Here is a 26428-nt window from a genome sequence, read left to right on the forward strand (position 1 = left end):
GTAAACACACACACAGGTATCTGATACACACATGTGCAGTTAGGACAGGTATCTCATGAAACCCCTGTAAACACACACACAGGTATCTGATACACATGTACAGTTAGGACAGGTATCTTGCATGAAACCCCTGTAAACACACACACAGGTATCTGATACACACATGTACAGTTAGGACAGGTATCTGACGTGAAACCCCTGTAAACACACACACAGGTATCTGATGCACATGTGCAGTTAGGACAGGTATCTCATGAAACCCCTGTAAACACACACACAGGTATCTGATACACATGTACAGTTAGGACAGGTATCTGACGTGAAACCCCTGTAAACACACACACAGGTATCTGATACACATGTACAGTTAGGACAGGTATCTGACGTGAAACCCCTGTAAACACACACACAGGTATCTGATGCACACATGTACAGTTAGGACAGGTATCTCATGAAACCCCTGTAAACACACACACAGGTATCTGATGCACACATGTACAGTTAGGACAGGTATCTCATGAAACCCCTGTAAACACACACACAGGTATCTGATACACATGTACAGTTAGGACAGGTATCTGACATGAAACCCCTGTAAACACACAAGGTATCTGATGCAGGGTTCTCAAGTTTGAGCAAAAGCTTGGAGTGAGATCACACGCGGTTAGGGAGGAGCCATAATGAAGCCCCGCCCCACCCATCCCCGCCCCCAATTTTACCCATTGTTCATAATTAACCAGAACAAATTAAAATTATAACAATTAGTAAATCTGATAAATGACAGAGCAATTCATCACATCAAATACTCTTTAACTCAGTATTACAAATATAGCTTACCAAAAATATAACAAATTGCTCCAAACAGTTTCAAACAAATCTTTAAAAATTGCATTTTGATTTTTGAATGCGTCTTCTAGACGAATGATTTATTGTGTGGTGGGACATTGAGAAGAAATGGACAGATTAGAGTGCACCACCTCTTCCACTGTCTCCTCCTCTAATCTGGCAACCTTTTTAGGGGGCTTACCCTTTGGTGCCCAAAATGACAAAATATCTTTCTGCTTTTTTCCTGACATCTTTGAAAAATACAAATGCAACATTATGACAATGATTAAATATTACCCAGAGCAATCTGCTGTAATACATCCTTAATGTAACTAGAAAGACTATTAATATTACAGTATAATATAATTTAAAATAAAATCAATAAATCTTCATTCCTTTCCATACCCACTAACATTTCTCTTAGTTTCAGATAACGTAAGATAGCCAAACTGAGCCTGGTTGCAAAGTAGTTGTAGAGTTTTTGACTGCATCAATAATAATGTGATGGGCTACATATTAAATGTTCTAGCCCAAAAATGTTAGACGAGCTTCTTCCAACTTACCTTCTTCTCCATAACGACACATGTGTTCGCGCGATGTTGTTGGTTACCTAGGATACCGAGGATGTTCCGTCCATTTCCGTGTGTTCGCGCTACTGAATGACATGTCATGTATAGATCAGTGGTGCACGCAGCGCGCATATATGTTGCCTAGTAACGAACGCAATCTGGCGGAGATACGCGCTGGCGGCAGGAAACTTCACTTTGTTTGCCTGCGTCTCGTATACAACGTTAGAAAGCTTTCAGCCAGGACAACTTGGTTGGCATTGCCTTTTCAGCGTGAGAAATACACAGTGTGGCGTGTGAGCGTGTGAACCGGTCGAAATGAGTGTGTCTCACGGCCAATGCGTGAGCCTTGAGAACCCTGATCTGATGCACATGTGCAGTTAGGACAGGTATCTGACGTGAAACCCCTGTAAACACACACACAGGTATCTGATACACATGTACAGTTTGGACAGGTATCTGATGTGAAACCCCTGTAAACACACACACAGGTATCTGATGCACATGTACAGTTAGGACAGGTATCTGACGTGAAACCCCTGTAAACACACAAGGTATCTGATACATATGTACAGTTAGGACAGGTATCTCATGAAACCCCTGTAAACACACACACAGGTATCTGATACACACATGTACAGTTAGGACAGGTATCTGACATGAAACCCCTGTAACCACACAAGGTATCTGATGCACATGTGCAGTTAGGACAGGTATCTGACATGAAACCCCTGTAAACACACACACAGGTATCTGATGCACATGTACAGTTAGGACAGGTATCTGACATGAAACCCCTGTAAACACACACACAGGTATCTGATGCACATGTACAGTTAGGACAGGTATCTCATGAAACCCCTGTAAACACACACACAGGTATCTGATACACATGTACAGTTAGGACAAGTATCTGACGTGAAACCCCTGTATACACACACGCAGGTATCTGATACACACATGTACAGTTAGGACAGGTATCTGACATGAAACCCCTGTAACCACACAAGGTATCTGATGCACATGTGCAGTTAGGAAAGGTATCTGACATGAAACCCCTGTAAACACACACACAGGTATCTGATGCACATGTGCAGTTAGGACAGGTATCTCATGAAACCCCTGTAAACACACACACAGGTATCTGATACACATGTACAGTTAGGACAGGTATCTGACGTGAAACCCCTGTAAACACACACACAGGTATCTGATACACATGTACAGTTAGGACAGGTGTCTGACATGAAACCCCCTATAAACACACACACAGGTATCTGATGCACATGTGCAGTTAGGACAGGTATCTGACATGAAACCCCTGTAAACGCACACACAGGTATCTGATGCACATGTGCAGTTAGGACAGGTATCTCATGAAACCCCTGTAAACACACACACAGGTATCTGATACACATGTGCAGTTAGGACAGGTATCTGACATGAAACCCCTGTAAACGCACACACAGGTATCTGATGCACATGTGCAGTTAGGACAGGTATCTGACATGAAACCCCTGTAAACACACACACAGGTATCTGATGCACATGTGCAGTTAGGACAGGTATCTCATGAAACCCCTGTAAACACACACACAGGTATCTGATGCACATGCGCAGTTAGGAAAGGTATCTGACATGAAACCCCTGTAAACACACACACAGGTATCTGATACACATGTACAGTTAGGACAGGTGTCTGACATGAAACCCCTGTAAACACACACACAGGTATCTGATGCACACATGTACAGTTAGGACAGGTATCTGACATGAAACCCCTGTAAACACACAAGGTATCTGATACATATGTACAGTTAGGACAGGTATCTGATGTGAAACCCCTGTAAACACACACACAGGTATCTGATGCACACATGTACAGTTAGGACAAGTATCTGACGTGAAACCCCTGTATACACACACGCAGGTATCTGATACACACATGTACAGTTAGGACAGGTATCTGACATGAAACCCCTGTAAACACACACACAGGTATCTGATGCACATGCGCAGTTAGGAAAGGTATCTGACATGAAACCCCTGTAAACACACAAGGTATCTGATGCACACATGTACAGTTAGGACAGGTATCTCATGAAACCCCTGTAAACACACACACAGGTATCTGATACACATGTACAGTTAGGACAGGTATCTTGCGTGAAACCCCTGTAAACACACACGCAGGTATCTGATGCACATGTGCAGTTAGGACAGGTATCTAACGTGAAACCCCTGTAAACACACACACAGGTATCTGATGCACACATGTGCAGTTAGGACAGGTATCTGACGTGAAACCCCTGTAAACACACACGCAGGTATCTGATGCACACATGTACAGTTAGGACAGGTATCTAACGTGAAACCCCTGCAAACACACACACAGGTATCTGATGCACACATGTGCAGTTAGGACAGGTATCTTGCGTGAAACCCCTGCAAACACACACACAGGTATCTGATGCACACATGTGCAGTTAGGACAGGTATCTTGCGTGAAACCCCTGTAAAGACACACACAGGTATCTGATGCACACATGTACAGTTAGGACAGGTATCTGACATGAAACCCCTGTAACCACACAAGGTATCTGATGCACATGCCCAGTTAGGACAGGTATCTCATGAAACCCCTGTAAACACACACACAGGTATCTGATACACATGTACAGTTAGGACAGGTATCTGACGTGAAACCCCTGTAAACACACACACAGGTATCTGATGCACATGTGCAGTTAGGACAGGTGTCTGACGTGAAACCCCTGTAAACACACACACAGGTATCTGATGCACATGTACAGTTAAGACAGGTATCTCATGAAACCCCTGTAAACACACACACAGGTATCTGATGCACACATGTACAGTTAGGACAGGTATCTTGCGTGAAACCCCTGTAAACACACACACAGGTATCTGATACACATGTACAGTTAGGACAGGTATCTGACGTGAAACCCCTGTAAACACACACGCAGGTATCTGATACACACATGTACAGTTAGGACAGGTATCTGACATGAAACCCCTGTAAACACACACACAGGTATCTGATGCACACATGCGCAGTTAGGACAGGTATCTGACGTGAAACCCCTGTAAACACACACACAGGTATCTGATGCACACATGTGCAGTTAGGACAGGTATCTTGCGTGAAACCCCTGTAAACACACACACAGGTATCTGATACACATGTACAGTTAGGACAGGTATCTTGCGTGAAACCCCTGTAAACACACACGCAGGTATCTGATACACACATGTACAGTTAGGACAGGTATCTGACATGAAACCCCTGTAAACACACACACAGGTATCTGATGCACATGTACAGTTAGGACAGGTATCTCATGAAACCCCTGTAAACACACACACAGGTATCTGATACACATGTACAGTTAGGACAGGTATCTGACGTGAAACCCCTGTAAACACACACACAGGTATCTGATGCACATGTGCAGTTAGGACAGGTGTCTGACGTGAAACCCCTGTAAACACACACACAGGTATCTGATGCACATGTACAGTTAAGACAGGTATCTCATGAAACCCCTGTAAACACACACACAGGTATCTGATGCACACATGTACAGTTAGGACAGGTATCTTGCGTGAAACCCCTGTAAACACACACACAGGTATCTGATACACATGTACAGTTAGGACAGGTATCTGACGTGAAACCCCTGTAAACACACACGCAGGTATCTGATACACACATGTACAGTTAGGACAGGTATCTGACATGAAACCCCTGTAAACACACACACAGGTATCTGATGCACATGCGCAGTTAGGACAGGTATCTGACGTGAAACCCCTGTAAACACACACACAGGTATCTGATGCACACATGTGCAGTTAGGACAGGTATCTTGCGTGAAACCCCTGTAAACACACACACAGGTATCTGATACACATGTACAGTTAGGACAGGTATCTTGCGTGAAACCCCTGTAAACACACACGCAGGTATCTGATACACACATGTACAGTTAGGACAGGTATCTGACATGAAACCCCTGTAAACACACACACAGGTATCTGATGCACATGCGCAGTTAGGACAGGTATCTGACGTGAAACCCCTGTAAACACACACACAGGTCTCTGATACACACATGTACAGTTAGGACAGGTATCTGACGTGAAACCCCTGTAAACACACACACAGGTATCTGATGCACACATGTACAGTTAGGACAGGTATCTGACGTGAAACCCCTGTAAACACACACACAGGTATCTGATGCACACATGTACAGTTAGGACAGGTATCTGACGTGAAACCCCTGTAAACACACACACAGGTATCTGATACACATGTACAGTTAGGACAGGTATCTAACGTGAAACCCCTGCAAACACACACGCAGGTATCTGATGCACACATGTACAGTTAGGACAGGTATCTGACATGAAACCCCTGTAAACACACAAGGTATCTGATACATATGTACAGTTAGGACAAGTATCTGACGTGAAACCCCTGTAAACACACACACAGGTATCTGATACACATGTACAGTTAGGACAGGTATCTAACGTGAAACCCCTGCAAACACACACGCAGGTATCTGATGCACACATGTACAGTTAGGACAGGTATCTGACATGAAACCCCTGTAAACACACAAGGTATCTGATACATATGTACAGTTAGGACAAGTATCTGACGTGAAACCCCTGTATACACACACGCAGGTATCTGATACACACATGTACAGTTAGGACAGGTATCTGACGTGAAACCCCTGTAACCACACAAGGTATCTGATGCACATGTGCAGTTAGGAAAGGTATCTGACATGAAACCCCTGTAAACACACACACAGGTATCTGATGCACATGCGCAGTTAGGAAAGGTATCTGACATGAAACCCCTGTAAACACACACACAGGTATCTGATGCACACATGTACAGTTAGGACAGGTATCTCATGAAACCCCTGTAAACACACACACAGGTATCTGATACACATGTACAGTTAGGACAGGTATCTTGCGTGAAACCCCTGTAAACACACACACTGGTATCTGATGCACATGTGCAGTTAGGACAGGTATCTAACGTGAAACCCCTGCAAACACACACGCAGGTATCTGATGCACACATGTGCAGTTAGGACAGGTATCTAACGTGAAACCCCTGCAAACACACACGCAGGTATCTGATGCACATATGTACAGTTAGGACAGGTATCTGACATGAAACCCCTGTAAACACACAAGGTATCTGATACATATGTACAGTTAGGACAGGTATCTGATGTGAAACCCCTGTAAACACACACACAGGTATCTGATGCACACATGTGCAGTTAGGACAGGTATCTGACGTGAAACCCCTGTAAACACACACACAGGTATCTGATGCACACATGTGCAGTTAGGACAGGTATCTGACGTGAAACCCCTGTAAACACACACGCAGGTATCTGATGCACACATGTACAGTTAGGACAGGTATCTTGCGTGAAACCCCTGTAAAGACACACACAGGTATCTGATGCACACATGTACAGTTAGGACAGGTATCTGACATGAAACCCCTGTAACCACACAAGGTATCTGATGCACATGCCCAGTTAGGACAGGTATCTGACGTGAAACCCCTGTAAACACACACACAGGTATCTGATGCACATGTACAGTTAGGACAGGTATCTGACGTGAAACCCCTGTAAACACACACACAGGTATCTGATACACATGTACAGTTAGGACAGGTATCTCATGAAACCCCTGTAAACACACACACAGGTATCTGATACACATGTACAGTTAGGACAGGTATCTGACGTGAAACCCCTGTAAACACACACACAGGTATCTGATGCACATGTACAGTTAGGACAGGTATCTCATGAAACCCCTGTAAACACACACACAGGTATCTGATGCACACATGTACAGTTAGGACAGGTATCTTGCGTGAAACCCCTGTAAACACACACACAGGTATCTGATGCACATGTACAGTTAGGACAGGTATCTCATGAAACCCCTGTAAACACACACACAGGTATCTGATACACATGTACAGTTAGGACAGGTATCTGACGTGAAACCCCTGTAAACACACACGCAGGTATCTGATACACACATGTACAGTTAGGACAGGTATCTGACATGAAACCCCTGTAAACACACACACAGGTATCTGATACACATGTACAGTTAGGACAGGTATCTGACGTGAAACCCCTGTAAACACACACACAGGTATCTGATGCACATGTGCAGTTAGGACAGGTGTCTGACGTGAAACCCCTGTAAACACACACACAGGTATCTGATGCACATGTACAGTTAGGACAGGTATCTCATGAAACCCCTGTAAACACACACACAGGTATCTGATGCACACATGTACAGTTAGGACAGGTATCTTGCGTGAAACCCCTGTAAACACACACACAGGTATCTGATGCACACATGTACAGTTAGGACAGGTATCTGACGTGAAACCCCTGTAAACACACACACAGGTATCTGATGCACACATGTGCAGTTAGGACAGGTATCTTGCGTGAAACCCCTGTAAACACACACACAGGTATCTGATACACATGTACAGTTAGGACAGGTATCTGACGTGAAACCCCTGTAAACACACACACAGGTATCTGATGCACATGTGCAGTTAGGACAGGTATCTGACGTGAAACCCCTGTAAACACACACGCAGGTATCTGATACACACATGTACAGTTAGGACAGGTATCTGACATGAAACCCCTGTAAACACACACACAGGTATCTGATGCACATGCGCAGTTAGGACAGGTATCTGACGTGAAACCCCTGTAAACACACACGCAGGTATCTGATACACACATGTACAGTTAGGACAGGTGTCTGACATGAAACCCCTGTAAACACACAAGGTATCTGATGCACACATGTACAGTTAGGACAGGTATCTGACGTGAAACCCCTGTAAACACACACACAGGTATCTGATGCACACATGTGCAGTTTGGACAGGTATCTGACATGAAACCCCTGTAAACACACACACAGGTATCTGATGCACACATGTGCAGTTTGGACAGGTATCTGACATGAAACCCCTGTAAACACACACACAGGTATCTAATGCACATGCACAGTTAGGACAGGTATCTGACGTGAAACTCCTGTAAACACACACACAGCTGATGCACATGTGCAGTTAGGACAGGTATCTGACGTGAAACTCCTGTAAACACACACACAGGTATCTGATGCACATGTGCAGTTAGGACAGGTATCTCATGAAACCCCTGTAAACACACACACAGGTATCTAATGCACATGCACAGTTAGGACAGGTATCTGACGTGAAACTCCTGTAAACACACACACAGCTGATGCACACATGTACAGTTAGGACAGGTATCTTGCATGAAACCCCTGTAAACACACACACAGGTATCTGATACACACATGTACAGTTAGGAAAGGTATCTGACGTGAAACCCCTGTAAACACACCTGTCCTAACTGTACATCTGTGTATCAGATACCTGTGTGTGTTTACAGGGGTTTCACGTCAGATACCTGTCCCAACTGTACATGTGCATCAGATACCTGTGTGTGTGTTTACAGGGGTTTCACGTCAGATACCTGTCCCAACTGTACATGTGTATTAGATAATGTACTTTAGTGAATCCCTTCAAATCAGCAGGAAACCATACTGGAATTCACATGAACCGTATCCCATGAACCCACCCTTTGTAAGCGGACTCGAGTACGGTTCTACATGTCTACATTGTTTTGTTAGGGCCCAATCACTGAAAGTGGGCAGTGTGCATTTTCCCCCTCAAACTTTAAGGAGCTTGTTTTGAATACAGTAAAAAAAAAAAAGTGCATATATTATGTATGAAATCGGATACAAGTATACTTCTCATTGAGCTGAACGTGGATGTGACTATTGCGAGTCACGGTCATATGTGTGTCAATACAGGCTTTGAAATCAGCGGCTTATATTTACCTGAATTGCTGAATACGGGGTCAGAATAATGTCAAGACACGGCAGATATAAATGAGATATTTGATGTATTTACCTTCTATATTTACAGAATTTTCTAAAGCCATGGGGTGATGGTGGCGCCTGTGCTTGGGGCCCATCATCGCTGCCTGCTTTTTTTTTTTTTTCCAATAACCTTTAGAGGAGGTTATTATAATATTTTGGTGTATATTCAGCATAAGCCTTAAGGTCCTTGCACACTGAGTGTGAAATTCTTCCTCTTTAAAAAATAAGTAAGACCTCACGTTGTATCAATCACATTTACACATTGCCTCTTCACAGTGCACTCCACCACTCATCCTGCTACACATAACAATATACAGTATTGAGGATCAAATTTGTTGTGATTACATCATGTCACACGGCAGTTTCACATTTGGGCTAGACAGACAAAACTTGTTACATTGAACTGGGTCCTAAAGTGTTAGTTAGACAGTGTTAATCCGAATATTAGTGATGATAGCCAAGAATTTAATGTATCATTGCAGCTGGGGCCTGCAATTGGGGGTCTCTGCACTAAGGGGGCCACAAGGTGGCTGAATTTTATTGAACCCTTCCATTGCCATTATAAAAATCTCAATATCTCAGCTCTGGAAGGGTCTAAAGCCTCCATTTTTGCACTCAAGTCTAAGTCTCATGGGCCTCTATCAGAATCCAGAGTTTTGAGAATATTGGGGATACTTAATTTTTCGCCCCCCCCCCCCCCCCCAAAAAAAAAAAAACGTAAGGGGTAACACTGTCGTTTTTTTTTCTGGTCGAAATTTTGAGTTTCGATATCTCAGCTCTGGAAGGGTCTAGAGCCTCCATTTTTGCACTCAGGTCTAAGTCTCATGATCAGAATCCAGAGTTTTGAGAAGATTGGAGAAACTTAATTTTTCACCCGAAAAAAAAAAAACGAAAGGGGTACCACTGTCGTTTTTTTTTTCGGGTCGAATTTTTGAGTTTCGATATCTCAGCTCTGGAAGGGTCTAGAGCCTCCATTTTTGCACTCAGGTCTAAGTCTCATGGCCCTCTATCAGAATCCAGAGTTTTGAGAAGATTGGAGAAACTTAATTTTTCACCCGAAAAAAAAAAACGAAAGGGGTACCACTGTCGTTTTTTTTTTCGGGTCGAATTTTTGAGTTTCGATATCTCAGCTCTGGAAGGGGCTAGAGCCTCCATTTTTGCACTCAGGTCTAAGTCTCATGGCCCTTTATCATAATCCAGAGTTTTGAGAAGATTGGAGAAACTTAATTTTTCGCCCCAAAAAAAAAACGTAAGGGGTACCACTGTCGTTTTTTTTTTGGGCCGAACTTTTGAGTTTCGATATCTCAGCTCTGGAAGGGGCTAGAGCCTCCATTTTTGCACTCAGGTCTAAGTCTCATGGCCCTCTATCAGAATCCAGAGTTTTGAGAAGATTGGAGAAACTTAATTTTTCGCCCCCCAAAAAAAACGTAAGGGGTACCACTGTCGTTTTTTTTTTTCGGGTTGAATTTTTGAGTTTCGATATCTCAGCTCTGGAAGGGTCTAGAGCCTCCATTTTTGCACTCAGGTCTAAGTCTCATAGCCCTTTATCATAAACCAGAGTTTTGAGAAGATTGGAGAAACTTAATTTTTCGCCCAAAAAAAAAAAAAAACCTAAGGGGTAGCACTGTCGTTTTTTTTTTCGGGCCGAATTTTTGAGTTTCGATATCTCAGCTCTGGAAGGGTCTAGAGCCTCCATTTTTGCACTCAGGTCTAAGTCTCATAGCCCTTTATCATAATCCAGAGTTTTGAGAAGATTGGAGAAACTTAATTTTTCGCCCAAAAAAAAAAAAACGTAAGGGGTACCACTTTCGTTTTTTTTTTTTGGGCCGAATTTTTGAGTTTCGATATCTCAGCTCTGGAAGGGGCTAGAGCCTCCATTTTTGCACTCAGGTCTAAATCTCATGGCCCTTTATCATAATCCAGAGTTTTGAGAAGATTGGAGAAACGTAATTTTTCGCCAAAAAAACAAAACGTAAGGGGTACCACTGTCGTTTTTTTTTTGGGCCGAATTTTTGAGTTTCGATATCTCAGCTCTGGAAGGGGCTAGAGCCTCCATTTTTGCACTCAGGTCTAAGTCTCATGGCCCTCTATCAGAATCCAGAGTTTTGAGAAGATTGGAGAAACTTAATTTTTCGCCCAAAAAAAAAAAAACGTAAGGGGTGCCACTGTCGTTTTTTTTTGGGCCGAATTTTTGAGTTTCGATATCTCAGCTCTGGAAGGGGCTAAAGCCTCCATTTTTGCACTCAGGTCTAAGTCTCATGGCCCTTTATCATAATCCAGAGTTTTGAGAAGATTGGAGAAACGTAATTTTTCGCCCCCAAAAAAAAACGTAAGGGGTACCACTGTCGTTTTTTTTTTTGGGCCGAATTTTTGAGTTTCGATATCTCAGCTCTGGAAGGGGCTAGAGCCTCCATTTTTGCACTCAGGTCTAAGTCTCATGGCCCTTTATCATAATCCAGAGTTTTGAGAAGATTGGAGAAACTTAATTTTTCGCCCAAAAAAAAAAACGTAAGGGGTACCACTGTCGTTTTTTTTTTGGGCCGAATTTTTGGGTTTCGATATCTCAGCTCTGGAAGGGGCTAGAGCCTCCATTTTTGCACTCAGGTCTAAGTCTCATAGCCCTTTATCATAATCCAGAGTTTTGAGAAGATTGGAGAAACTTAATTTTTCGCCCAAAAAAAAAAAACGTAAGGGGTACCACTGTCGTTTTTTTTTTGGGGTTGAATTTTTGAGTTTCGATATCTCAGCTCTGGAAGGGGCTAGAGCCTCCATTTTTGCACTCAGGTCTAAGTCTCATGGCCCTTTATCATAATCCAGAGTTTTGAGAAGATTGGAGAAACTTAATTTTTCGCCCAAAAAAAAAAACCGTAAGGGGTACCACTGTCGTTTTTTTTTTCGGGGCGAATTTTTTAATATCGATATCTCAGCTCTGGAAGGGTCTATAGCCTCCATTTTTGCACTCAGGTCTAAGTCTCATAGCCCTTTATCATAATCCAGAGTTTTGAGAAGATTGGAGAAACTTAATTTTTCGCCCAAAAAAAAAAACGTAAGGGGTACCACTGTCGTTTTTTTTTTGGGGTTGAATTTTTGAGTTTCGATATCTCAGCTCTGGAAGGGGCTAGAGCCTCCATTTTTGCACTCAGGTCTAAGTCTCATGGCCCTTTATCATAATCCAGAGTTTTGAGAAGATTGGACAAAAAACTTAATTTTTCGCCCAAAAAAAAAACCGTAAGGGGTACCACTGTCGTTTTTTTTTCGGGGCGAATTTTTTAATATCGATATCTCAGCTCTGGAAGGGTCTAGAGCCTCCATTTTTGCACTCAGGTCTAAGTCTCATAGCCCTTTATCATAATCCAGAGTTTTGAGAAGATTGGAGAAACTTAATTTTTCGCCCAAAAAAAAAACGTAAGGGGTACCACTGTCGTTTTTTTTTTCGGGGCGAATTTTTGAGTTTCGATATCTCAGCTCTGGAAGGGGCTAGAGCCTCCATTTTTGCACTCAGGTCTAAGTCTCATAGCCCTTTATCATAATCCAGAGTTTTGAGAAGATTGGAGAAACTTAATTTTTCGCCCAAAAAAAAAACGTAAGGGGTACCACTGACGTTTTTTTTTTCGGGGCGAATTTTTGAGTTTCGATATCTCAGCTCTGGAAGGGGCTAGAGCCTCCATTTTTGCACTCAGGTCTAAGTCTCATGGCCCTTTATCATAATCCAGAGTTTTGAGAAGATTGGAGAAACGTAATTTTTCGCCCCCCAAAAAAAACGTAAGGGGTACCACTGTCGTTTTTTTTTTGGGCCGAATTTTTGAGTTTCGATATCTCAGCTCTGGAAGGGGCTAGAGCCTCCATTTTTGCACTCAGGTCTAAGTCTCATGGCCCTTTATCATAATCCAGAGTTTTGAGAAGATTGGAGAAACTTAATTTTTCGCCCAAAAAAAAAACGTAAGGGGTACCACTGTCGTTTTTTTTTGGGGGGCCGAATTTTTGAGTTTCGATATCTCAGCTCTGGAAGGGGCTAGAGCCTCCATTTTTGCACTCAGGTCTAAGTCTCATGGCCCTTTATCATAATCCAGAGTTTTGAGAAGATTGGAGAAACTTAATTTTTCGCCCAAAAAAAAAAAACGTAAGGGGTACCACTGTCGTTTTTTTTTTGGGCCGAATTTTTGAGTTTCGATATCTCAGCTCTGGAAGGGTCTAGAGCCTCCATTTTTGCACTCAGGTCTAAGTCTCATAGCCCTTTATCATAATCCAGAGTTTTGAGAAGATTGGAGAAACTTAATTTTTCGCCCAAAAATAAAAAACTTAAGGGGTACCACTGTCGTTTTTTTTGGGGGTTGAATTTTTGAGTTTCGATATCTCAGCTCTGGAAGGGGCTAGAGCCTCCATTTTTGCACTCAGGTCTAAGTCTCATGGCCCTTTATCATAATCCAACGTTTTGAGAAGATTGGAGAAACTTAATTTTTCGCCCAAAAAAAAAAAGCGTAAGGGGTACCACTGTCGTTTTTTTTTCGGGGCGAATTTTTTAATATCGATATCTCAGCTCTGGAAGGGTCTAGTGCCTCCATTTTTGCACTCAGGTCTAAGTCTCATAGCCCTTTATCATAATCCAGAGTTTTGAGAAGATTGGAGAAACTTAATTTTTCGCCCAAAAAAAAAACGTAAGGGGTACCACTGTCGTTTTTTTTTTCGGGGCGAATTTTTGAGTTTCGATATCTCAGCTCTGGAAGGGGCTAGAGCCTCCATTTTTGCACTCAGGTCTAAGTCTCATAGCCCTTTATCATAATCCAGAGTTTTGAGAAGATTGGAGAAACTTAATTTTTCGCCCAAAAAAAAAAAACGTAAGGGGTACCACTGTCGTTTTTTTTTTTCGGGGCGAATTTTTGAGTTTCGATATCTCAGCTCTGGAAGGGGCTAGAGCCTCCATTTTTGCACTCAGGTCTAAGTCTCATGGCACTTTATCATAATCCAGAGCTTTGAGAAGATTGGAGAAACTTAATTTTTCGCCCAAAAAAAAAACGTAAGGGGTACCACTGTCGTTTTTTTTTTCGGGTTGAATTTTTGAGTTTCGATATCTCAGCTCTGGAAGGGGCTAGAGCCTCCATTTTTGCACTCAGGTCTAAGTCTCATGGCCCTCTATCAGAATCCAGAGTTTTGAGAAGATTGGAGAAACTTAATTTTTCACCCAGAAAAAAAACGAAAGGGGTACCACTGTCGTTTTTTTTTTTCGGGTCGAATTTTTGAGTTTCGATATCTCAGCTCTGGAAGGGTCTAGAGCCTCCATTTTTGCACTCAGGTCTAAGTCTCATGGCCCTCTATCAGAATCCAGAGTTGCAGGAGGATTGGAGAAACTTATTTTTTCGCACACCCCAAAAAAAACGACAGTTTTACCCCTTACGTTTTTTTTAGGGGGGTCGAAATTTTGAGTTTCTCTGATCGTCTTGAAACTCTGGATTCTGATAGAGGGCCATGAGACTTAGACCTGAGTGCAAAAAAGGAGGCTCTAGACCCTTCCAGAGCTGAGATATTGAGATCCCACGTAGCATTTATCCCACTATAAATATCTCAATATCTCAGCTCTGGAAGGGTCTAGAGCCTCCATTTTTGCACTCAGGTCTAAGTCTCATGGCCCTCTATCAGAATCCAGAGTTTCAGGAGGATTGGAGAAACTCATTTTTTCGCACCCCCCAAAAAAACGACAGTGTTACCCCTTACGTTTTTTTGGGGGGGTCGAAATTTTGAGTTTCTCTGATCGTCTTGAAACTCTGGATTCTGATAGAGGGCCATGAGACTTAGACCTGAGTGCAAAAATGGAGTCTCTAGACCCTTTTAGAGATGAGATATTGAGATCCCACGTAGCATTTATGCCATTATAAATATTTCTCTTGCTGTGTTCCAAACCGCATACTTCCCTACTATTTAGCATGGGGAAAAGAGTAGGCGAGCGAAAAAGTATCTATGAATCCAAAAGAGTAGGCAAGAATTACCTGGGTGACGTACTAATTATCGCGAGATTCGGACGTACGCATACCTAAAGTGCGTTCGAATATGCCTACTTTCCTACTATATAGTAGGCGAAAACAGGACGTGAAAGAAGCAGTACGTTCGAAACATCAGTATTCATAAAAGAGTAGGCGAGAAGTTCCCGGATGGCTTACTTCTTCCGCCCAGATTTTTGAGTGCTTTTCCATGGGTACTCATGATACTCATCTATCCCAGGAGGCTACGCGAGAGGATACTTCATTATTAACATCGCGGAGATCAGCAATGCGGGGGTTTTCACATGTGAGTAAACACGGTTCCTTGTGTTTAAATCGTATGTGTTAAACTACTACAGAGTAAACGTTTTAACTGTTGAAGGTGTAAAGGAGTTAGACAATATTGTATAGTTGTGATTTTGCTGTAAACACATCTTTTATTATGAATAGCTAGTTAACAGGGGAGCTCCAGTAAGCACATGTACGTAAAGTTACGTTCCTAAAGTGGATTTACATAACCATACATCTTAAACACCCTTATTTAAAATGTCTATTTACATCAGGAAGGAAAATATTGTATAAGTTTTGCAGGTGAACACATCACAACATGAAAAATACATCTGAGTGATGTAACGTTATGTGTGCTATTATGTAGGATAATTCACTGTTGTCAACAGTGCTAGACAAATGTGCTGTAAATAAGGCAAATAAACAAATCTAAAAAGTAACTAAACATGATATGTATTTAATTTGTCCCTTATTAGTGTTGATATATTGAGGAACATTTAAGTTGGATTAAAAGTGAGTTAACACATCAACCTCAGCATGTAGGCTAAATGCAGTGTTGAGCTCATATTGTGAATCTTGTCTGTATGTTACAGGGACAGAAGAACACGCATGTGTTTATCCGGTGGAGGCTTTGAGTGAGTATACTACAGAAATGGATAGAAATTACAACATTTTTCTGAGTCTGATTTCTGTGCATTTGCTGCAGAGCTTTTGTGGTGGAGCAGGACCTGCAAGGAAAGATGATGGCAGTATTTGTTTGGGAAAAAAAGTTTTGGGGATTTTACTCAAACATAAAGTAAGGTTATTTTTAATACATGAATCAAATGACATTGTGCTGTTAAAATGACTGCTTTTGTGTAATGTTTGTGCATTTTTGTAGGATCGGAAATGTCTGCAGACTGGTGTGAGCACTGAGGATGAGGAGCCCAGAGCTGAATCCTGGAAGTGGTGCCATGGATGAGACCCTCCATCGCTCCACCTGCCCTTATGAGTCCCTCTATCGCTCCACCTGCTCTTATTGCCTCAGATTGTGAAGCGCAGCACAGCAACAAGCTCTGGGACGAAGGCACAGTCACCTCTGGTGAATTCATCAGAATAAGGCTGCAGAATGGGAACCGCTGTGTTGAGTCGGCATTAGGATGTGGTGTTCAGCGCCTGTAAATACATGCTTGTAGATTGAATAAAGCTTTGTTTCATGTGTTGTTGACTTGTATATGCATTTGTTTATTGTGATGGTTACTTTTATTTGTTCTTTTACTCATTTATTCATGTTTCTTATTGTTGTCAGTATATAAAATGTATTATTTAATTAATGTATGCATTAATTCATCGATTGACTGACAATTGAGATGTTTCACGGCATTTAGCAATATAAATGTATTCATGAATAACTGTCATATGACAAAACAAATTTCATTTTGCTTGTTTTATTAAATTATATTTTTAGTATGTAAAAAAGTTTTATAATTAAGTATTGGTCAGCATTTAATATTATTGTTGTGTTTAAGTTTTGGGTGGGCTAACAATGCAATTCATTCTGATGTAATATTAATTTATAAGGAGTGATACTTACATTTTTTCGAGTATAAAATCAACAGTTTTCTCCAAAAGAGATCTTCGAGCAGCTGCCCGTCTCCTTTGTGGAGACATTACAAACGCAGAGGAAAACTGTTCTAGGTTGTGCTGTCGAGTTACTGATGTTATGAAGTGTTAGTGCACCTGTTGCATATATATTTTAAACTTATTACATACAAGATCATGGAAAGATAACATAGTTGTATGTAACAATCATAATGACAAAACAGAAAATCATTGGTTTGTGTACATCATAATGTGACATCATAAAATTATATTTATACACAGGAAAAAACAATAACAAGGCTAAATTAAATTAACAAGGCTAAACAACGCCTGCGATATGTTATGGCGCCCTTTTATACATAAACAATATTTATATTTAATATTTATATATAAACAAGATGAATGTTAGCCAGAGGAGAACATGGCCCCTGACTGAGCCTGGGTTCTCCCAAGGTTTTTTCTCCATCCAATCTGATGGAGTTTTGGTTCCTTGCCACTGTCGCCTTGCTTTTGGCTTGCTTAGTTGGGGTTATTTAATATTTAACAATATTATTGATCCGTGTTGTACTACTTTCATGTTATCACTGTGAAGCTGCTTTGATACAATCTGTATTGTGAAAAGCGCTATATAAATAAATGTGACTTGACTTGTCTTAAATATCTTCATAATAGTACTTCATAATACATTAAAAAAATGTGTTGTTGTTATAAGTCTGAGGGATGAAACGAGGTAAATTCATCAAGAAAAAGAGGAAAACTTTAAGGAGAAACTTTTTTGGGTATAAAGCTCATGTATATATATATATATATATATATATATATATATATATAAAGTATATATATAAAGCCCATGTAGCATTTATGCCATTATAAAAATCTCAATATCTCAGCTCTGGAAGGGTCTAGAGCCTCCATTTTTGCACTCACGTCTAAGTCTCATGGCCCTCTATCAGAATCCAGAGTTTCAGGAGGATTGGAGAAACTTATTTTTTCGCACCTCAAAAAAAACGACAGTGTTACCCCTTACGTTTTTTTGGGGGGGTCGAAATTTTGAGTTTCTCCGATCGTCTTGAAACTCTGGATTCTGATAGAGGGCCATGAGACTTAGACCTGAGTGCAAAAATGGAGTCTCTAGACCCTTCCAGAGCTGAGATACTGAGATCCCATATAGCATTTATGCCATTATAAAAATCTCAATATCTCAGCTCTGGAAGGGTCTAGAGCCTCCATTTTTGCACTCAGGTTTAAGTCTCATGGCCCTCTATCAGAATCCAGAGTTTTGAGAAGATTGGAGAAACTTAATTTTTCGCCCGAAAAAGAAAAAAACGTAAGGGGTACCACTGTCGTTTTTTTTTTTTCGGGTCGAATTTTTGAGTTTCGATATCTCAGCTCTGGAAGGGTCTAGAGCCTCCATTTTTGCACTCAGGTTTAAGTCTCATGGCCCTCTATCAGAATCCAGAGTTTTGAGAAGATTGGAGAAACTTAATTTTTCGCCCGAAAAAGAAAAAAACGTAAGGGGTACCACTGTCGTTTTTTTTTTTCGGGTCGAATTTTTGAGTTTCGATATCTCAGCTCTGGAAGGGTCTAGAGCCTCCATTTTTGCACTCAGGTTTAAGTCTCATGGCCCTCTATCAGAATCCAGAGTTTTGAGAAGATTGGAGAAACTTAATTTTTCGCCCGAAAAAGAAAAAAACGTAAGGGGTACCACTGTCGTTTTTTTTTCGGGTCGAATTTTTGAGTTTCGATATCTCAGCTCTGGAAGGGTCTAGAGCCTCCATTTTTGCACTCAGGTCTAAGTCACATGGCCCTCTATCAGAATCCAGAGTTTTGAGAAGATTGGAGAAACTTAATTTTTCGCCCGAAAAAGAAAAAAACGTAAGGGGTACCACTGTCGTTTTTTTTTCGGGTCGAATTTTTGAGTTTTGATATCTCAGCTCTGGAAGGGTTTAGAGCCTCCATTTTTGCACTCAGGTATAAGTCTCATGGCCCTCTATCAGAATCCAGAGTTTTGAGAAGATTGGAGAAACTTCATTTTTCGCCCGAAAAACAAAAAAACGTAAGGGGTACCACTGTCGGGTTTTTTTTCGGGTCGAATTTTTGAGTTTCGATATCTCAGCTCTGGAAGGGTCTAGAGCCTCCATTTTTCCACTCAGGTCTAAGTCTCATGGCCCTTTATCATAATCCAGAGTTTTGAGAAGATTGAAGAAACTTAATTTTTCGCCCAAAAAAAAAAACGTAAAGGGTACCACTGTCGTTTTTTTTTGGGGCCGAATTTTTGAGTTTCGATATCTCAGCTCTGGAAGGGGCTAGAGCCTCCATTTTTTGCACTCAGGTCTAAGTCTCATAGCCCTTTATCATAATCCAGAGTTTTGAGAAGATTGGAGAAACTTAATTTTTCGTCCAAAAAAAAAACGTAAGGGGTACCACTGTAGTTTTTTTTTTTGGGGTTGAATTTTTGAGTTTCGATATCTCAGCTCTGGAAGGGGCTAGAGCCTCCATTTTTTGCACTCAGGTCTAAGTCTCATAGCCCTTTATCATAATCCAGAGTTTTGAGAAGATTGGAGAAACTTAATTTTTCGTCCAAAAAAAAAACGTAAGGGGTACCACTGTAGTTTTTTTTTTGGGGTTGAATTTTTGAGTTTCGATATCTCAGCTCTGGAAGGGGCTAGAGCCTCCATTTTTGCACTCAGGTCTAAGTCTCATAGCCCTTTATCATAAACCAGAGTTTTGAGAAGATTGGAGAAACTTAATTTTTCGCCCAAAAAAAAAAACGTAAGGGGTACCACTGTCGTTTTTTTTTTCGGGCCGAATTTTTGAGTTTCGATATCTCAGCTCTGGAAGGGTCTAGAGCCTCCATTTTTGCACTCAGGTCTAAGTCTCATACCCCTTTATCATAATCCAGAGTTTTGAGAAGATTGGAGAAACTTAATTTTTCGCCCAAAAAAAAAAAACGTAAGGGGTACCACTGTCGTTTTTTTTTTGGGCCGAATTTTTGAGCTTCGATATCACAGCTCTGGAAGGGGCTAGAGCCTCCATTTTTGCACTCAGGTCTAAGTCTCATGGCCCTTTATCATAATCCAGAGTTTTGAGAAGATTGGAGAAACTTAATTTTTCGCCCAAAAAAAAAACGTAAGGGGTACCACTGTCGTTTTTTTTTTTCGGGTTGAATTTTTGAGTTTCGATATCTCAGCTCTGGAAGGGTCTAGAGCCTCCATTTTTGCACTCAGGTCTAAGTCTCATGGCCCTTTATCATAATCCAGAGTTTTGAGAAGATTGGAGAAACTTAATTTTTCGCCCAAAAAAAAAACCGTAAGGGGTACCACTGTCGTTTTTTTTTTTTGGGCCGAATTTTTGAGTTTGGATATCTCAGCTCTGGAAGGGGCTAGAGCCTCCATTTTTGCACTCAGGTCTAAGTCTCATGGCCCGTTATCATAATCCAGAGTTTTGAGAAGATTGGAGAAACTTAATTTTTCGCCCAAAAAAAAAAACGTAAGGGGTACCACTGTCGTTTTTTTTTCGGGGCGAATTTTTGAGTTTCGATATCTCAGCTCTGGAAGGGGCTAGAGCCTCCATTTTTGCACTCAGGTCTAAGTCTCATGGCCCTTTATCATAATCCAGAGTTTTGAGAAGATTGGAGAAACTTAATTTTTCGCCCCAAAAAAAAAACGTAAGGGGTACCACTGTCGTTTTTTTTTTCGGGTTGAATTTTTGAGTTTCGATATCTCAGCTCTGGAAGGGGCTAGAGCCTCCATTTTTGCACTCAGGTCTAAGTCTCATGGCCCTTTATCATAATCCAGAGTTTTGAGAAGATTGGAGAAACTTAATTTTTCGCCCCAAAAAAAAAAACGTGAGGGGTACCACTGTCGGTTTTTTTTTGGGCCGAATTTTTGAGTTTCGATATCTCAGCTCTGGAAGGGGCTAGAGCCTCCATTTTTGCACTCAGGTCTAAGTCTCATGGCCCTTTATCATAATCCAGAGTTTTGAGAAGATTGGAGAAACTTAATTTTTCGCCCAAAAAAAAAAACGTAAGGGGTACCACTGTCGTTTTTTTTTCGGGGCGAATTTTTGAGTTTCGATATCTCAGCTCTGGAAGGGGCTAGAGCCTCCATTTTTGCACTCAGGTCTAAGTCTCATGGCCCTTTATCATAATCCAGAGTTTTGAGAAGATTGGAGAAACTTAATTTTTCGCCCAAAAAAAAAAACGTAAGGGGTACCACTGTCGTTTTTTTTTCGGGGCGAATTTTTGAGTTTCGATATCTCAGCTCTGGAAGGGGCTAGAGCCTCCATTTTTGCACTCAGGTCTAAGTCTCATGGCCCTTTATCATAATCCAGAGTTTTGAGAAGATTGGAGAAACTTAATTTTTCGCCCAAAAAAAAAAACGTAAGGGGTACCACTGTCGTTTTTTTTTCGGGTTGAATTTTTGATTTTCGATATCTCAGCTCTGGAAGGGGCTAGAGCCTCCATTTTTGCACTCAGGTCTAAGTCTCATACCCCTTTATCATAATCCAGAGTTTTGAGAAGATTGGAGAAACTTAATTTTTCGCCAAAAAAAAAAAAACGTAAGGGGTACCACTGTCGTTTTTTTTTTTGGGCCGAATTTTTGAGTTTCGATATCTCAGCTCTGGAAGGGGCTAGAGCCTCCATTTTTGCACTCAGGTCTAAGTCTCATGGCCCTTTATCATAATCCAGAGTTTTGAGAAGATTGGAGAAACTTAATTTTTCGTCCAAAAAAAAAAAACGTAAGGGGTACCACTGTCGTTTTTTTTTTCGGGGCGAATTTTTGAGTTTCGATATCTCAGCTCTGGAAGGGGCTAGAGCCTCCATTTTTGCACTCAGGTCTAAGTCTCATGGCCCTTTATCATAATCCAGAGTTTTGAGAAGATTGGAGAAACTTAATTTTTCGCCCAAAAAAAAAAAACGTAAGGGGTACCACTGTCGTTTTTTTTTTTTGGGCCGAATTTTTGAGTTTCGATATCTCAGCTCTGGAAGGGGCTAGAGCCTCCATTTTTGCACTCAGGTCTAAGTCTCATAGCCCTTTATCATAATCCAGAGTTTTGAGAAGATTGGAGAAACTTAATTTTTCACCCAAAAAAAAAACGTAAGGGGTACCACTGTCGTTTTTTTTTTCGGGTTGAATTTTTGAGTTTCGATATCTCAGCTCTGGAAGGGGCTAGAGCCTCCATTTTTGCACTCAGGTCTAAGTCTCATACCCCTTTATCATAATCCAGAGTTTTGAGAAGATTGGAGAAACTTAATTTTTCGCCCAAAAAAAAAAAACGTAAGGGGTACCACTGTCGTTTTTTTTTTGGGCCGAATTTTTGAGTTTCGATATCTCAGCTCTGGAAGGGGCTAGAGCCTCCATTTTTGCACTCAGGTCTAAGTGTCATGGCCCTTTATCATAATCCAGAGTTTTGAGAAGATTGGAGAAACTTAATTTTTCGCTCAAAAAAAAAACCGTAAGGGGTACCACTGTCGTTTTTTTTTTTGGGCCGAATTTTTGAGTTTCGATATCTCAGCTCTGGAAGGGGCTAGAGCCTCCATTTTTGCACTCAGGTCTAAGTCTCATGGCCCTTTATCATAATCCAGAGTTTTGAGAAGATTGGAGAAACTTAATTTTTCGCCCCAAAAAAAAAACGTAAGGGGTACCACTGTCGTTTTTTTTTGGGCCGAATTTTTGAGTTTCGATATATCAGCTCTGGAAGGGGCTAGAGCCTCCATTTTTGCACTCAGGTCTAAGTCTCATAGCCCTTTATCATAATCCAGAGTTTTGAGAAGATTGGAGAAACTTAATTTTTCGCCCAAAAAAAAAAACGTAAGGGGTACCACTGTCGTTTTTTTTTCGGGTTGAATTTTTGAGTTTCGATATCTCAGCTCTGGAAGGGGCTAGAGCCTCCATTTTTGCACTCAGGTCTAAGTCTCATAGCCCTTTATCATAATCCAGAGTTTTGAGAAGATTGGAGAAACTTAATTTTTCGCCCAAAAAAAAAAAACGTAAGGGGTACCACTGTCGTTTTTTTTTTGGGCCGAATTTTTGAGTTTCGATATCTCAGCTCTGGAAGGGGCTAGAGCCTCCATTTTTGCACTCAGGTCTAAGTCTCATGGCCCTTTATCATAATCCAGAGTTTTGAGAAGATTGGAGAAACTTAATTTTTCGCCCCAAAAAAAAAACGTAAGGGGTACCACTGTCGTTTTTTTTTTGGGCCGAATTTTTGAGTTTCGATATATCAGCTCTGGAAGGGGCTAGAGCCTCCATTTTTGCACTCAGGTCTAAGTCTCATAGCCCTTTATCATAATCCAGAGTTTTGAGAAGATTGGAGAAACTTAATTTTTCGCCCAAAAAAAAAAACGTAAGGGGTACCACTGTCGTTTTTTTTTCGGGTTGAATTTTTGAGTTTCGATATCTCAGCTCTGGAAGGGGCTAGAGCCTCCATTTTTGCACTCAGGTCTAAGTCTCATAGCCCTTTATCATAATCCAGAGTTTTGAGAAGATTGGAGAAACTTAATTTTTCGCCCAAAAAAAAAAAACGTAAGGGGTACCACTGTCGTTTTTTTTTCGGGGCGAATTTTTGAGTTTCGATATCTCAGCTCTGGAAGGGGCTAGAGCCTCCATTTTTGCACTCAGGTCTAAGTCTCATAGCCCTTTATCATAATCCAGAGTTTTGAGAAGATTGGAGAAACTTAATTTTTCGCCCCAAAAAAAAAAACGTAAGGGGTACCACTGTCGTTTTTTTTTCGGGTTTAATTTTTGAGTTTCGATATCTCAGCTCTGGAAGGGGCTAGAGCCTCCATTTTTGCACTCAGGTCTAAGTCTCATAGCCCTTTATCATAATCCAGAGTTTTGAGAAGATTGGAGAAACTTAATTTTTCGCCCAAAAAAAAAAAACGTAAGGGGTACCACTGTCGTTTTTTTTTCGGGGCGAATTTTTGAGTTTCGATATCTCAGCTCTGGAAGGGGCTAGAGCCTCCATTTTTGCACTCAGGTCTAAGTCTCATGGCCCTTTATCATAATCCAGAGTTTTGAGAAGATTGGAGAAACTTAATTTTTCGCCCCAAAAAAAAAACGTAAGGGGTACCACTGTCGTTTTTTTTTTGGGCCGAATTTTTGAGTTTTGATATCTCAGCTCTGGAAGGGGCTAGAGCCTCCATTTTTGCACTCAGGTCTAAGTCTCATAGCCCTTTATCATAATCCAGAGTTTTGAGAAGATTGGAGAAACTTAATTTTTCGCCCAAAAAAAAAAAACGTAAGGGGTACCACTGTCGTTTTTTTTTCGGGGCGAATTTTTGAGTTTCGATATCTTAGCTCTGGAAGGGGCTAGAGCCTCCATTTTTGCACTCAGGTCTAAGTCTCATAGCCCTTTATCATAATCCAGAGTTTTGAGAAGATTGGAGAAACTTAATTTTTCGCCCAAAAAAAAAAACGTAAGGGGTACCACTGTCGTTTTTTTTTCGGGTTGAATTTTTGAGTTTCGATATCTCAGCTCTGGAAGGGGCTAGAGCCTCCATTTTTGCACTCAGGTCTAAGTCTCATAGCCCTTTATCATAATCCAGAGTTTTGAGAAGATTGGATAAACTTAATTTTTCGCCCAAAAAAAAAACGTAAGGGGTACCACTGTCGTTTTTTTTTCGGGGCGAATTTTTGAGTTTCGATATCTCAGCTCTGGAAGGGGCTAGAGCCTCCATTTTTGCACTCAGGTCTAAGTCTCATGGCCCTTTATCATAATCCAGAGTTTTGAGAAGATTGGAGAAACTTAATTTTTCGCCCAAAAAAAAAAACGTAAGGGGTACCACTGTCGTTTTTTATTCGGGCCGAATTTTGGAGTTTCGATATCTCAGCTCTGGAAGGGGTTAGAGCCTCCATTTTTGCACTCAGGTCTAAGTCTCATGGCCCTTTATCATAATCCAGAGTTTTGAGAAGATTGGAGAAACTTAATTTTTCGCCCCAAAAAAAAAAACGTAAGGGGTACCGCTGTCGTTTTTTTTTCGGGGCGAATTTTTGAGTTTCGATATCTCAGCTCTGGAAGGGGCTAGAGCCTCCATTTTTGCACTCAGGTCTAAGTCTCATGGCCCTTTATCATAATCCAGAGTTTTGAGAAGATTGGAGAAACTTAATTTTTCGCCCCCCAAAAAAAAACGTAAGGGGTACCACTGTCGTTTTTTTTTTCGGGGCGAATTTTTGAGTTTCGATATCTCAGCTCTGGAAGGGGCTAGAGCCTCCATTTTTGCACTCAGGTCTAAGTCTCATGGCCCTTTATCATAATCCAGAGTTTTGAGAAGATTGGAGAAACTTAATTTTTCGCCCCAAAAAAAAAACGTAAGGGGTACCACTGTCGTTTTTTTTTTTTGGGCCGAATTTTTGAGTTTCGATATCTCAGCTCTGGAAGGGGCTAGAGCCTCCATTTTTGCACTCAGGTCTAAGTCTCATAGCCCTTTATCATAATCCAGAGTTTTGAGAAGATTGGAGAAACTTAATTTTTCGCCCAAAAAAAAAAAACGTAAGGGGTACCACTGTCGTTTTTTTTTCGGGGCGAATTTTTGAGTTTCGATATCTCAGCTCTGGAAGGGGCTCGAGCCTCCATTTTTGCACTCAGGTCTAAGACTCATAGCCCTTTATCATAATCCAGAGTTTTGAGAAGATTGGAGAAACTTAATTTTTCGCCCAAAAAAAAAAACGTAAGGGGTACCACTGTCGTTTTTTTTTCGGGTTGAATTTTTGAGTTTCGATATCTCAGCTCTGGAAGGGGCTAGAGCCTCCATTTTTGCACTCAGGTCTAAGTCTCATAGCCCTTTATCATAATCCAGAGTTTTGAGAAGATTGGAGAAACTTAATTTTTCGCCCCCCAAAAAAAAACGTAAGGGGTACCACTGTCGTTTTTTTTTTCGGGGCGAATTTTTGAGTTTCGATATCTCAGCTCTGGAAGGGGCTAGAGCCTCCATTTTTGCACTCAGGTCTAAGTCTCATGGCCCTTTATCATAATCCAGAGTTTTGAGAAGATTGGAGAAACTTAATTTTTCGCCCCAAAAAAAAAACGTAAGGGGTACCACTGTCGTTTTTTTTTTTGGGCCGAATTTTTGAGTTTCGATATCTCAGCTCTGGAAGGGGCTAGAGCCTCCATTTTTGCACTCAGGTCTAAGTCTCATAGCCCTTTATCATAATCCAG

At 41.2% G+C, this 26428-nt stretch overlaps 1 protein-coding gene and 1 long non-coding RNA gene across 2 annotated transcripts in view; both read left to right on the forward strand.

The window, feature by feature from the left end:
* Nucleotides 1-26428, forward strand: part of ccdc24 (coiled-coil domain containing 24) — a 130265-nt gene that overhangs the window by 12794 nt on the left and 91043 nt on the right. The gene's annotated exons all lie outside the window — the stretch shown is intronic.
* LOC148981452 (uncharacterized) lies at nt 15242-17970 on the forward strand. The gene is made up of 3 exons (XR_016168547.1): nt 15242-16323; nt 16395-16484; nt 16569-17970. It is a non-coding gene; the product is annotated as an uncharacterized LOC148981452 (long non-coding RNA).

This window comes from Pimephales promelas, chromosome 5, assembly GCF_988280905.1.
Source record: "Pimephales promelas chromosome 5, fPimPro1.hap1.1, whole genome shotgun sequence".
NCBI lineage: Eukaryota > Metazoa > Chordata > Actinopteri > Cypriniformes > Leuciscidae > Pimephales > Pimephales promelas.